We start from the raw sequence: 14,054 nt of genomic DNA, 5'->3' as shown, positions 1-14,054 counted from the left end.
GACATAAGTAATTTTTTCCACTGTTTAGATGGACTGTTTGTTAATTGATATAGACATGGTTTTGGGTACCTGTGATATCTATGGCGATTTATCAAAGTATTTGTACTGGTATAATGTATATTTTCACAATATTATTTGGATATACAATGGTCTAAATCATGTGGTTTCTCTATGAGAATTGGCAATTGGTATATACAAAATAGTATTTGAACTGATAGAATTAACTGCCATTATTTTTAACCATATTGGTCAAAACACCATGTTTTAAAACAGTCTGTCTACTATGTTCATCATGTCAGACAATGTAATCACGTGGTACAGAACAAAGTGCTATGATTGGTGAATTGCCATTTTTTAAACTTGTTTGGTGTGTAATGGCAAATACTCTTTAATTCCGGTGAACAAGGCGACAGGGTCGCCGAAACGCGTCCGGTCTATGGCACTTCCGCTGCACTTATCAAAGAAAATAAAATAAAACAAGAGACACTGCAAACGCTACCTGAAGTTGTTGTCCGTTTTTCTCCGTGAGGGTGCTGCAGTTCGCAGTATCCTTTGGAGCGGTTGTTTATATATATATATATATATATATATATATATATATATATATATATATATATATATATATATATATATATATATATATATATATATATATATAACCTACTGGCGGTCGCCAGTAGGTATATATAGTTAGGATTTTTTCTCTATGGGATTTTTGAAAATTCTATGTCTAATAACTTTGGCGTTTGTGGACGGAATTGGCTGAAATTTTCAGGAAAATGGCACATTTTGTTTCTGAGCAGCCCTTGAAAATTTGGGGGGGGTTCGTCAAGGGGGGGCCGAGAAAAAAGGGGGGTCCCAAAACGTGTTTTTAACATTGAGTTTTCCATAGGGCGGTTGGCCTCACTTTTAGCTCGAAGGGCTGAATGGATTTGCACGAAACTTGGCAAAATTGTAGGGACTGGTAGCCCGATGTGCCTTTTGTAGGTCTCAATATATGTGCTTCAGTGGATTTTGAGAAATTAACGTTCAAAAAAAGATATATATCTGTAACAGCGGACCGGGCAGCGCTCCAGTTCGCGTACTTTTTTCGCGCAACGGAGCTTTGTGAAGCGAAGCTGATTGGTTCTCCGGCGTCTGTAAACATTCCAAACAGTCCGTAGCGGCCGCTATCTTGTCTCTCGATAGGATCGAGAGACAAGAGGAGGCCAAAGCGAAGGGGCAAATGACCATAAGGGGGCATAGTAGATCCTCGCTGACCCCCTAGGTTTGATGTGGAGGTTTTAAAAGGGCCCCGCGGGGCAAAAAAAATAATAATAATAATAATCGAACAGCTGAATGGATTTGCACGAAACTTGGCAAAATATTAGGGACTGGTAGCCCGATGTGCCTTTGCTAGGTCTCAATATATGTGCTCCAGTGGATTTTGAGAAATTAACGTTCAAAAAAAGATATATATCTGTAACAGCGCTCCGCTTCGCGTACTTTTCGCGTTACGGAGCTTTGGGAAGCTGATTGGTTCTCCGGCGTCTGTCAACATTCCATAGCGGCCGCCATCTTGTCTCTCGGTAGGATTGAGAGACAAGAGGAGGCCAAAGCGAAGGGGGAAATGACCATAAGGGGGCATAGTAGATCCTTCCTGACCTCTTAGGTTTGATGTACCATTTTGCCAAGTTTGGTGTAATTCCGTTCAGCCATTCAGGCTGTAGACGTATGTAAATGTCCTATGGAAAATTGCATGGGGAAAACACATTTGAAAGTTTTGAAATTTAGAACCAATTAAAATGTTACTTTGGTTTTGTATTTGTGTGTGATGAAAGTTAATTGGTTATGTATATATGTCAAATGAGAGGAAACCACAGCCATTTTGTGATACTACTGTCTGAGGTACATTTGTGAGGAATTTTTGGTGGTGAATTTCTGGTGTTTGATTTACACAGTACTAACACTTCTCCTACTTTTAAAAAGGTGAGTTGTTAATTTGTAAGGGGAACTATGTTGTACACTTGAAGATAATTTGAAAAATGTTTTCTGTTATTTATTTGCAGTCCTTCTGTTATACTAAATACTTGATAAAGTTAGTTTTATATTATGTATTACTAAAAACGATAAATGAAAGTGATTATTTTTTTCTGCAATTTACAGCAAGCAATTTCAAAATAAAATGGCTCACAATGAAGAGACCGTGGCAATTTCTTTTGAATTGTCCACTACATTGATTGAAATTGAGAGCACCAATAATGAAATATTGTCACAAGGAGGAGATGACTTGTATGATTCCATTAGATTGATTGAAATGGACAGCACCAATAATGAAATATTGTCACAAGGAGATGACTTGAATGATTCCACTACATTGATTGAAATTGAGAGCACCAATAATGAAATATTGTCACAAGGAGGAGATGACTTGTATGATTCCATTAGATTGATTGAAATGGACAGCACCAATAATGAAATATTGTCACAAGGAGGAGATGACTTGAATGATTCCACTACATTGATTGAAATTGAGAGCACCAATAATGAAATATTGTCACGAGGAGATGACTTGAATGATTCCACTACATTGATTGAAATTGACAGCACCAATAATGAAATATTGTCACAAGGAGGAGATGACTTGAATGATTTTTTTGATCGTTCTGTTGATGGCGAATTTATCGAATGTTTGGAGACCATAGAGTTACAAGAATCATCATTGCAGACTTTTCATGAGGAAATTGCTGATGAGGACATGTTACTAGTTCTTTCAAATTTAGAAAATTCTGAAGAATAAATTTATATTTAGAAATCAAAAATTGTTTGAGACATTATTCATTTTTATTTTTAATTTATGAGGTTGTAGCGAAGTGATTGTAGTATAAAATGAGACTTATAGTATAGAGTGCAACATTTTTATGTTACATGGTAAGTTTACTCATATTTACTTCCCTTCTGCCACTATATTATCTCCAATGTGTATTTGACATCTCTTCTTCATCTCCGGCCTCCTTTCTCTCACTGTGTGTCTCCGATGCATCTTATCGCTGCTATTTTGTGTAATTACAGAAGAGAGTAAAATAAAATAGTTCGGAACGTGAAAAGGGGGCAAAGTAGAGTACCCCTCACCCCCTAGGCCTTTTTAGGCGGTCCCAAAAGGATCAGTTTCTGCTTTCCTGAGAGATTATGGTATGAGTTCCATATACCACAATAATTTGCATTACAACATGCAAGATATCTATCTCCTATTACCAACTTTTGGAGATATTCGCGCTAAGCGCGAATATCTCCAAAAAGTAACACCTGCCCTGAGCAGTTCTTAGCCATGTTATCCAATGGGAGGTGGATAACATGGCTAAGAGCATTAGCTCGGTAATGCATGAATATCGCTGACTTTTTAGCGATATTCATGCATTGCGGCCGTTTATTATCGCATTTGCGATAAACCTTGATAATAGCAAGGTTTATCTTCGATAATTTCTGACGATGCTTAGCGGTAAAAAATTCGTTGGTAAGCATCGTTAGCGATAAATATCGCTTAACTTTGGTAATATGCACCAACGTCTGTTAACGTTCGATTCGAAGGAAATGAGGAAGTGTTGAAAAACATTGTCTGCGCCATCTTGCCTTTTTTGAAATGCCACACTTTTGTCGTGCACGGCAGCCATTTTAGATGCCTTGAGCAGACCCACTCTCTGCACGCTGTCGATTCGTAGCATGGCTCCCCACCCTCGCAAGCATCTTCCCCAGGCACTGGTCACCCCCGCTCTCTGTCTTATGCATCGGCAATAAACCTCCCCCCATCTGCGCTGCTCTTCCCTGAAAATCACACTCTGTGCCCGCCCGACACCTCCCTTTCGCCCTATTCACTACCGCACCCTCTGACACTCCTCTTCCTCTGTGTCCGATTGTCCAGGCTATCACCTAGCCCTGCAGATGTAGTTTATGGCCCCAGCTGTAAAGAATCACCCCTCTTCAAAGGAGTTATAGTAGATCAAGGCCCACACCCGATGAGATCCGTCACACCACACGTGTTCCTACTATCTGAAAACCATCCTGTATTGTGATTGGGGAGGGGACCGAGCCTGAAGCGGAAGATTCCAGGAATGACTCTTTGTACATCAAAGTTTTTACAATTATGTGTCACATTAAAAATATATAGCACTCCAACAAAGTAGTAGGAATATAAAACTTTAATAACATATAAATATATACAACAAAACAAAAACAGTAAAAACATTTAAACAACGAAGAGACCGTGGCAATTTCTTTTGAATTCCTGATGAGGACATGTTACTAGTTCTTTCAAATTATGAAAATTCAGAAGATGTTGCCTGGGGGTGGGTCGTCAGTAGCAGTCTGTTGTGCGAATAGTTCCAAGGCAGCAGAACGCGCTGAAATCTAGATGGCACGAAAGTGATGTCTAGTAAGTTGCCGCCCAGCAAATAATGGCGTGGGGCGCCGTGGGGGTGAGTGAGTCCAGTAGGCACCACAGCTATTCTTACCGGCATTGCAGAATTACTGCTGGGGACAATGCCTGTGCTGTAGCAGGGTCACAGCAGAAACAAAAAGGATTCTGTTGAAGATGTTGTTGGTTTTCAATTTGAAAACAGTTCTGGTGTCAACTGCTATGCTAATGTAGTGGTTAATGTTTTGTTTTCTCTAGAAAATGTAAAAGAGGGGGAGGCAGTCCAAAGTTCCGTTAAAAGGGCAAAGGAAAGGATCGGTGGTTTGAACTATCAGTCAAAAAGGGGAGGGGGTGCAACAATTTTTCCTACCGGGTCACACTGTGCTTTCACCGGAACTGAGGTCTGCAGGATTCTAGTAATTCAAAGTGAGGCTGGCGCCAGCATGGGAGCGCCGACGTCCCGCGGATACAGTTTCGTCACTCCACGGGCGATCATGGCAGTCATTCCCCATCGGGGGTCGGAGACTCCCGCGGCTCCTCTAGAATCTTCAAGGTCGTGGAGGACTACGGTGGTGGAGTCAACCAGTGACCGGGCCATTTCTTTATGCTGGGCCCGCTCTTGCCAGGTCGACCGCCATTTTGAGAGTTCGGTAGCTACTGGCGATCGCGGGGTCAAATGAGCGGACGGGCTCCACCCTGCCGGGCGAGACGTTGCAGCATGGCCACAGTGGAAGAACCCTTTTCCGGGCGCCTGGAGCGCTGAGGGTGCAGCTGGGAAGCCTCCACCTGGGGAGGCGGGAGAGGCCTGTTCGCACCGTCTCTCCCTCCCAGTGCACCCCACGGCGTCTCGCTTGAGATTTGTTATGGCCGTACCAGGCGATGAGGACGAGGGGGGGGGTCGGAGGCATGTGCAAGACATCCCCCCCCAGTGTTGTCGCAGCCATTATTCAAGAAAGAAGAAGTGTCCCTTCCGTCTTCGGGCCGGGCTTCCGGTGGATGTCGGCCGGACGCCCCTGGCTCTGGCCCCATGAACGGGTTCCTTGGTTTATCGGCTGCAGCCGGATCCCGTCGGCCTCGGCCCCCCGACCGTTGGTGGCCGGACCGGAAGAGCATGTGGCGGGACTACCTGAAACTGTCAAGGGCCACCGCGGCCGTACTGGGAGAGAGAGGTGAGGGTCGAGGAGATATTCCCCCCCTGCAACTCTTCAGCGTTGTAAAGGCAATCCCCTGGCCGGGTCCCGCTGGCCTCGGCCTCTCCTCCGGCTACACCCTACGTTAGGATCTCCTGGCCGAGGCGTGGCAGCAGGACCCGCCTTATATGGGCTGCTCCCGGCTGGGCGTAGCCGCAACCCTGCCCCACCTTGGAAGTTTCCAGAGTGGGGGCGGATGTTCTACTGACTTGCATTTTCCCTAGTCTATCGATTTTTTTGGCGTGGCAGGCGGTGGGACAGCGAGGGGTGATTTGGTTTCTCTTACTGTTTTTCTGGTCTCTCACCACTGGCATATTTTAACGTTTTCTTGTTTCTAGGACATTAATAGGTTTTATCATTACGTTATGTTATCGTTTCTTTGTTCGTTGTTTAATAAAAGTTCATGTTCATCAGTGGCCTACTGATTTTCCTTTTCCTATTCTTTTCTTTCCAGGTTGTTTCATGCTAAAGTTTCTGTTAACAGGATACAGTGATCACTTCGTTATTATTGCATATGTCCTTTTCACTAGGGGTGCTCCCTGGTCGGGCCAGATGACGTATCTCTAGTAAATGGTCCGGGTGAAACAGGTGCATCAATCAGTGGGGAGTAGATAGGCATGACAGATTACAACGGGGGAGAAAGGTCCGCATTACGTACCCTTTCACTATTTGCAAAGATTTTCCTACGTATATTTGCAAACAGGGAATACCTCCAAAAAGAACCAATTCCCAAACAGTCAATGTTTGGGGAAACAATCAATCAATGAGGAACGAAATAGGCACGACGTGTTAAAGGTTTGCGTTACCTACCCTTCACTATCTGCAAAGGGAGAGAGAATATTCCTATTCTTCCTCGTTTGCAGGCAGAGAAGATTCTTAAGAGAATCAACTTCGAACAATTCAATGCTCGATTCAAACAATCAACAAGGGGTACTGTGAACACAAATGAATGCCGCTTATGTACATACACATTGGTATTATCAACAGGTTGTTCCTAGTGTTTCTATTTTAGGGAGGTCAAAAAGAGATCCCATTAGTGGCCTACTGATTTTGCTCGATTCCTTTTCTTTTTTTACACGATTTTTTGCTATCTGCAAAGACTAAACAGAGTATTGCGACTCTGTGCTTGTTTGTAAATAGAGAATGAACCAAAGAGAACAATCAATCAAATGGAGAGAGAAGCAGGCACAACGGATTACAACGGGGGCAACGGGGGCAAAGGCCTGCGTTAACTACCCTTCACTATCTGCAAAGAGAGAGTACTCCTAATAGAAATGAGGGGTGGGGGGCAGCATTCAAAGCAGATCAGTGTGCATAAACACGAAAATGTTTTTACTTACCACGTACTTGACATTCGACAGCTTATGATATTTGCTATTAAAAAACCATTGAAATTCACTGAAAAAACCATAGGTTATAGACCATATATAGATAGGAATTAGCATTTAAAAAACCTTATTTTACTCACACAAAACCATTGAAATTCCATATATAGTTAGTTGCACTAACTATATATCGCGCACCCGCAATCCACTGCTGATCATGTCACATATTACATCATTCATGACATGGTCAGTGACATCACTGATGACATCACTGATGACATCTCAAATGACATCACTGATGACATCACTGATGACATCTCATTTGACATCATTCTTGTGCTAATACGATAAACCTCTTCAGACTCTAATATAACCTTAGATACACTCAGTGTATACAGACACTCACACACTGCCACTCATCCATGGAGTTACTCACACACCCAGTCAGTCATGCAAAGAAACAATCTCACCTCCATTTCTTCAACTATACAGTTAAACACACCTTACTTATTGAAACATATACTAACACATATTTACTCTCTTATACAATCCCTGATACAAGTTCACAATGATCGATACAACCACTCACTCATTCAGTGGCTCTCATGCACAGTTATTTATATATGCCAACTCTCACATGTACTGTGTTTAACATATGTACTTACTATGACATGTAGCATTGAGATATCCATTCACTCATCAATACACTCATGCACACAGTCAACTGCCCATGTAGCTGTTTCCACATGCAGTCTTGAACTCATACACCTAGTGAATAAACTGCTCACACATCTATGCATAGAGTCACACACCTTCCAGCCACCCCCACACAAACTCAATCTCCCATAGAAATACTTGGGCAACCAATTAATAACACATATAGCCTCTCGTATAGCTAATGACAACACATGCAGCAGTTTACATCACAACAGACATAATGATGCACAAATTAAGACAGTTTAGTCACTAACCCATGCATTCAGTGAGACACATTTAATCACTCACTCATACAGTCAGTCACGCACCTACTAAATCCTTCATCCAGACACTTATACATCCACTCATTCTTCAATATGTAAGACATATTTTAACTTTACAGAAACATACAGTCACTGGATGTTGTCATCAGTGATGTCATCAGTGATGTCATTTGAGATGTCATCAGTGATGTCATCAGTGATGTCACTGACCATGTCATGAATGATGTAATATGTGACATGATCAGCAGTGGATTGCGGGTGCGCGATATATAGTTAGTGCAACTAACTATATATGGAATTTCAATGGTTTTGTGTGAGTAAAATAAGGTTTTTTAAATGCTAATTCCTAACTATATATGGTCTATAACCTATGGTTTTTTCAGTGAATATATATATATATATATATATATATCCAAACATACGTGTTGCCTCAATGAGGGTGCCCACAAGGAAGGTATCTCTCTAAAGCTGAGGATTGCAGCGAAACCAGCTACAACTTTAAATCCATAATCTGGTGGCTCAACGCGTTTCAAATATCAAGTCCTTGATCACGAGCCCAACAACATGGAACACAGCAACCAAATGAGGAACACCTGTTGTACTTTATTAAATATCCCGCCCCTGTGGGCGTGTTCTTATGCCCCGATGAGCATCCCCAGTGCATTCTGGTACAAGTGGTATTCCACACTGAAATGTCACAGTGAATGGTGCTGCATGCCTAATAATGTCAAATAAATCCACAGTGGGTAGGTTTTAAAATGAAATGCTGAGTAAGTTGCCTGTAATTCACTCCATCAGCAAGAGCCTTCAATTCCGCTATGACGCCTGGGGGTTCCAGAGCGCCGCGGATCCGCCTTACAGCGGCGGTTGATCCTCGCGGCTGACAAAAAACGCTAAAATCCAAACATACGAGTTGCCTCAATGAGGGTGCCCACAAGGAAGGTATCTCTCTAAAGCTGAGGATTGCAGTGAAACCAGCTTCAACTTTAAATCCATAATCTGGTGGCTGAACGCGTTTCAAACATGAAGTCCTTGATCACGAGCCCAACAACATGGAACACAGCAACCAAATGAGGAACACCTGTTGTACTTTATTAAATATCCCGCCCCAGTGGGCGTGTTCTTATGCCCCGATGAGCATCCCCAGTGCATTCTGGTACAAGTGGTATTCCACACTGAAATGTCACAGTGAATGGTGCTGCATGCCTAATAATGTCAAATAAATCCACAGTGGGTAGGTTTTAAAATGAAATGCTGAGTAAGTTGCCTGTAATTCACTCCATCAGCAAGAGCCTTCAATTCCGCTATGACGCCTGGGGGTTCCAGAGCGCCGCGGATCCGCCTTACAGCGGCGGTTGATCCTCGCGGCTGACAAAAACCGCTAAAATCCAAACATACGAGTTGCCTCAATGAGGGTGCCCACAAGGAAGGTATCTCTCTAAAGCTGAGGATTGCAGTGAAACCAGCTTCAACTTTAAATCCATAATCTGGTGGCTCAACGCGTTTCAAACATGAAGTCCTTGATCATGAGCCCAACAACATGGAACACAGCAACCAAATGAGGAACACCTGTTGTACTTTATTAAATATCCCGCCCCAGTGGGCATGTTCTTATGCCCCGATGAGCATCCCCAGTGCATTCTGGTACAAGTGGTATTCCACACTGAAATGTCACAGTGAATGGTGCTGCATGCCTAATAATGTCAAATAAATCCACAGTGGGTAGGTTTTAAAATGAAATGCTGAGTAAGTTGCCTGTAATTCACTCCATCAGCAAGAGCCTTCAATTCCGCTATGACGCCTGGGGGTTCCAGAGCGCCGCGGATCCGCCTTACAGCGGCGGTTGATCCTCGCGACTGACAAAAAACGCTAAAATCCAAACATACGGGTTGCCTCAATGAGGGTGCTCACAAGGAAGGTGTCTCTCTAAAGCTGAAGATTGCAGCAAAACCAGCTTCAACTTTAAATCCATAATCTGGTGGCTCAACGCGTTTCAAACATGAAGTCCTTGATCACGAGCCCAACAACATGGAACACAGCAACCAAATGAGGAACACCTGTTGTACTTTATTAAATATCCCGCCCCAGTGGGCGTGTTCTTATGCCCCGATGAGCATCCCCAGTGCATTCTGGTACAAGTGGCATTCAACACTGAAATGTCACAGTGAATGGTGCTGCATGCCTAATAATGTCAAATAAATCCACAGTGGGTTGGTTTTAAAATGAAATGCTAAGTAAGTTGCCTGTAATTCACTCCATTAGCAAGAGCCTTCAATTCCGCTATGACGCCTGGGGGTTCCCGAGCGCCGCTGATCCGCCTTACAGCGGTGGTTCATCCTCATCGGTAATTCCACAATAAAATCCATGGAGATGGAATGCCATGGAGCAGGAGGAGTGGGCTTAGGGGTTAACAAACCAGCAGGCGCTTGATGTGAACTTTTGCTTTGTGCGCATGTAGGGCATATATATATATGTATATATATATATAGAGGCCGATGAGAGTAAAGTTTCCTTTCTACCAGGCGCACTCTCCTGGGGCGATCAAGCACGCGATACAGAACTTCTATCCTACTATAGGAATCACAAAAGCAGCAAAACAAATATAGGAAAACAAGAACCTACTAAATGGATAAAATAGTACTCACCACTCATGGGACTTCAAAGACCAGCATGCCGCTGGTAGTTATGGTGTTGCCACACCCACTTAGGGCGTTGTTCATTGAATAAAAAGGTGCAATGAATGGAGTGGTGAGATCTACTCCTTTCTTTTCATATGCAGAGTCCTGATGAAGAGGCGTTCCCGCCTTGAAACGCGTCAACTTGGAAATAATATGAAGAAGGATGTAATCGCGTGTGACAGAAAGGCACACATACCGGAGGTGGGGAGAGTGCTGTGTGCCTTCTTGGACCGGAGGGGTTCATTGGTGGAACATGGTTGCGCGGCTGTCCCTAGCCGCGGAGAAGAGTACCGTCTTCGGTTCTTGCTGAAACAGCAGCGGAGCGTGGAGAGGCCGATGAGAGGAACGTTTCCTTTCTACCAGGCGCTCTCTCCTGGGGCGATCAAGCACGCGATACAGAACTTCTATCCTACTATAGGAATCACAAAAGCAGCGAAACAAATATAGGAAAACAAGAACCTACTAAATGGATAAAATAGTACTCACCACTCATGGGACTTCAAGGACCAGCATGCCGCTGGTAGTTATGATGTTGCCACACCCACTTAGGGCGTTGTTCATTGAATAAAAACGTGCAATGAATGGAGTGGTGAGATCTTCTCCTTTCTTTTCCTACGCAGAGTCCTGATGAAGAGGCGTTCCCGCCTTGAAACGCGTCGACATGGAAATAATATGAAGAAGGATGTAATCGCGTGTGACAGAAAGGCACGCATACCAGAGGTGGGGAGAGTGCTGTGTGCCTTCTTGGACCGGAGGGGTTCATTGGTCGAACATTGTTTGCCAAAATTTGCTGAAGCTCAACGGGGGAAAAACGGAGATCCTTATCCTTGGGAATAGGCCTGATCTGTGGTGCTCCAAACAAAACAAAAGCAGGCACAGCTCCAAGATATTTAAAATCCCTGGTGATGATGTATTCCCCAACACGCACACTGAGGTCGTCCACCCAAGAACTTTTTTGTGTACCTAAGGTCAGACTTGCTAGGATGGGTGGGAGGTCCTTCGCATCCATAGGTCCTAGGCTCTGGAATTCCCTCCCGCCTGCCATTCGTGCGGAGAGCTGCTACGGCCGTTTTCGGAAAGCAGTCAAAACCTGGTTGTTTAACCAATAACCTATTACCCACTATATGTTGCTCCTGTCTCCATTAGCGCCGGGAAACCCTACTTGGGTAGCTGTCGCGCCCTACAAACTGAAAAAATAAATAATAATAAATAAATAAAATTGTTGCGCGGCTGTCCCTAGCCGCGGAGAAGAGCACCGTCTTCGGTTCTGGCTGAAACAGCAGCGGAGCGCGGAGAGGCCGATGAGAGGAATGTTTCCTTTCTACCAGGCGCACTCTCCTGGGGCGATCAAGCACGCGATACAGAACTTCTATCCTACCATAGGAATCACAAAAGCAGCGAAACAAATATAGGAAAACAAGAACCTACTAAATGGATAAAATAGTACTCACCACTCATGGGACTTCAAATACCAGCATGCCGCTGGTAGTTATGATGTTGCCAGACCCACTTAGGGCGTTGTTCATTGAATAAAAACGTGCAATGAATAGAGTAGTGAGATCTTTTCCTTTCTTTTCCTATGCAGAGTCCTGATGAAGAGGCGTTCCCGCCTTGAAACGCGTCAACATGGAAATAATATGAAGAAGGATGTAATCGCGTGTGACAGAAAGGCACGCATACCGGAGGTGGGGAGAGTGCTGTGTGCCTTCTTGGACCGGAGGGGTTCATTGGTGGAATATTGTTGCGCGGCTGTCCCTAGCCGCGGAGAAGAGCACCGTCTTCGGTTCTGGCTGAAACAGCAGCGGAGCGCGGAAAGGCCGATGAGAGGAACGTTTCCTTTCTGCCAGGCGCACTCTCCTGGGGCGATCAAGCACGCGATACAGAACTTCTATCCTACTATAGGAATCACAAAAGCAGCGAAACAAATATAGGAAAACAAGAACCTACTAAATGGACAAAATAGTACTCACCACTCATGGGACTTCAAAGACCAGCATGCCGCTGGTAGTTATGATGTTGCCACACCCACTTAGAGCGTTGTTCATTGAATAAAAACGTGCAATGAATGGAGTGGTGAGATCTTTTCCTTTCTTTTCCTATGCAGAGTCCTGATGAAGAGGCGTTCCCGCCTTGAAACGCGTCGACATGGAAACGATATGAAGAAGGATGTAATCGCATGTGACAGAAAGGCAAGCATACCGGAGGTGGGGAGAGTGCTGTGTGCCTTCTTGGACCGGAGGGGTTCATTGGTGGAACATTTTTGCGCGGCTGTCCCTAGCCGCAGAGAAGAGCACTGTCTTCGGTTCTGGCTGAAACAGCAGCGGAGCGCGGAGAGGCCGATGAGAGGAACGTTTCCTTTCTACCAGGCGCACTCTCCTGGGGCAATCAAGCACGCGATACAGAACTTCTATCCTACTATAGGAATCACAAAAGCAGCGAAACAAATATAGGAAAACAAGAACCTACTAAATGGATAAAATAGTACTCACCACTCATGGGACTTCAAAGACCAGCATGCGCTGGTAGTTAAGATGTTGCCACACCCACTTAGGGTGTTGTTCATTGAATAAAAATGTGCAATGAATGGAGTGGTGAGATCTTCTCCTTTCTTTTCCTATGCAGAGTCCTGTTGAAGAGGCGTTCCCACCTTGAAACGCGTCAACATGGAAATAATATGAAGAAGGATGTAATCGCGTGTGACAAGAAGGCACGCATACCGGAGGTGGGGAGAGTGCTGTGTGCCTTCTTGGACCGGAGTGGTTCATTGGTGGAACATTGTTGCGCGGCTGTCCATAGCCGCGGAGAAGAGCACCGTCTTCGGTACTGGCTACAGCAGCAGAGCGCGGAGAGGCCGATGAGAGGAACATTTCCTTTCTACCAGGCACACTCTCCTGGGGCAATCAAGCACGCGATACAGAACTTCTATCCTACTATAGGAATCACAAAAGCAGCGAAACAAATATAGGAAAACAAGAACCTACTAAATGGATAAAATAGTACTCACCACTTATGGGACTTCAAAGACCAGCATGCCGCTGGTAGTTATGATGTTGCCACACCCACTTAGGGCGTTGTTCATTGAATAAAAACGTACAATGAATGGAGTGGTGAGATCTTCTCCTTTCTTTTCCTATGCAGAGTCCTGATGAAGAGGCGTTCCCGCCTTGAAACGCGTCGACATGGAAATGATATGAAGTAGGATGTAATCGCATGTGACAGAAAGGCACGCATACCGGAGGTGGGGAGAGTGCTGTGTGCCTTCTTGGACCGGAGGGGTTAATTGGTGGGACATTGTTGCGCGGCTGTCCCTAGCCGCGGAGAAGAGCACCGTCTTCTGTTCTGGCTGAAACAGCAGCGGAGCGCGGAGAGGCCGATGAGAGGAACGTTTCCTTTCTACCAGGCGCACTCTCCTGGGGCGATCAAGCACGCGATACAGAACTTCTATCCTACTATAGGATACACAAAAGCAGCGAAACAAATATAGGAAAACA

Source organism: Lissotriton helveticus, chromosome 11, assembly GCF_964261635.1.
Source record: "Lissotriton helveticus chromosome 11, aLisHel1.1, whole genome shotgun sequence".
In the NCBI taxonomy this organism is placed as follows: domain Eukaryota; kingdom Metazoa; phylum Chordata; class Amphibia; order Caudata; family Salamandridae; genus Lissotriton; species Lissotriton helveticus.
This window is presented reverse-complemented; position numbering follows the sequence as displayed.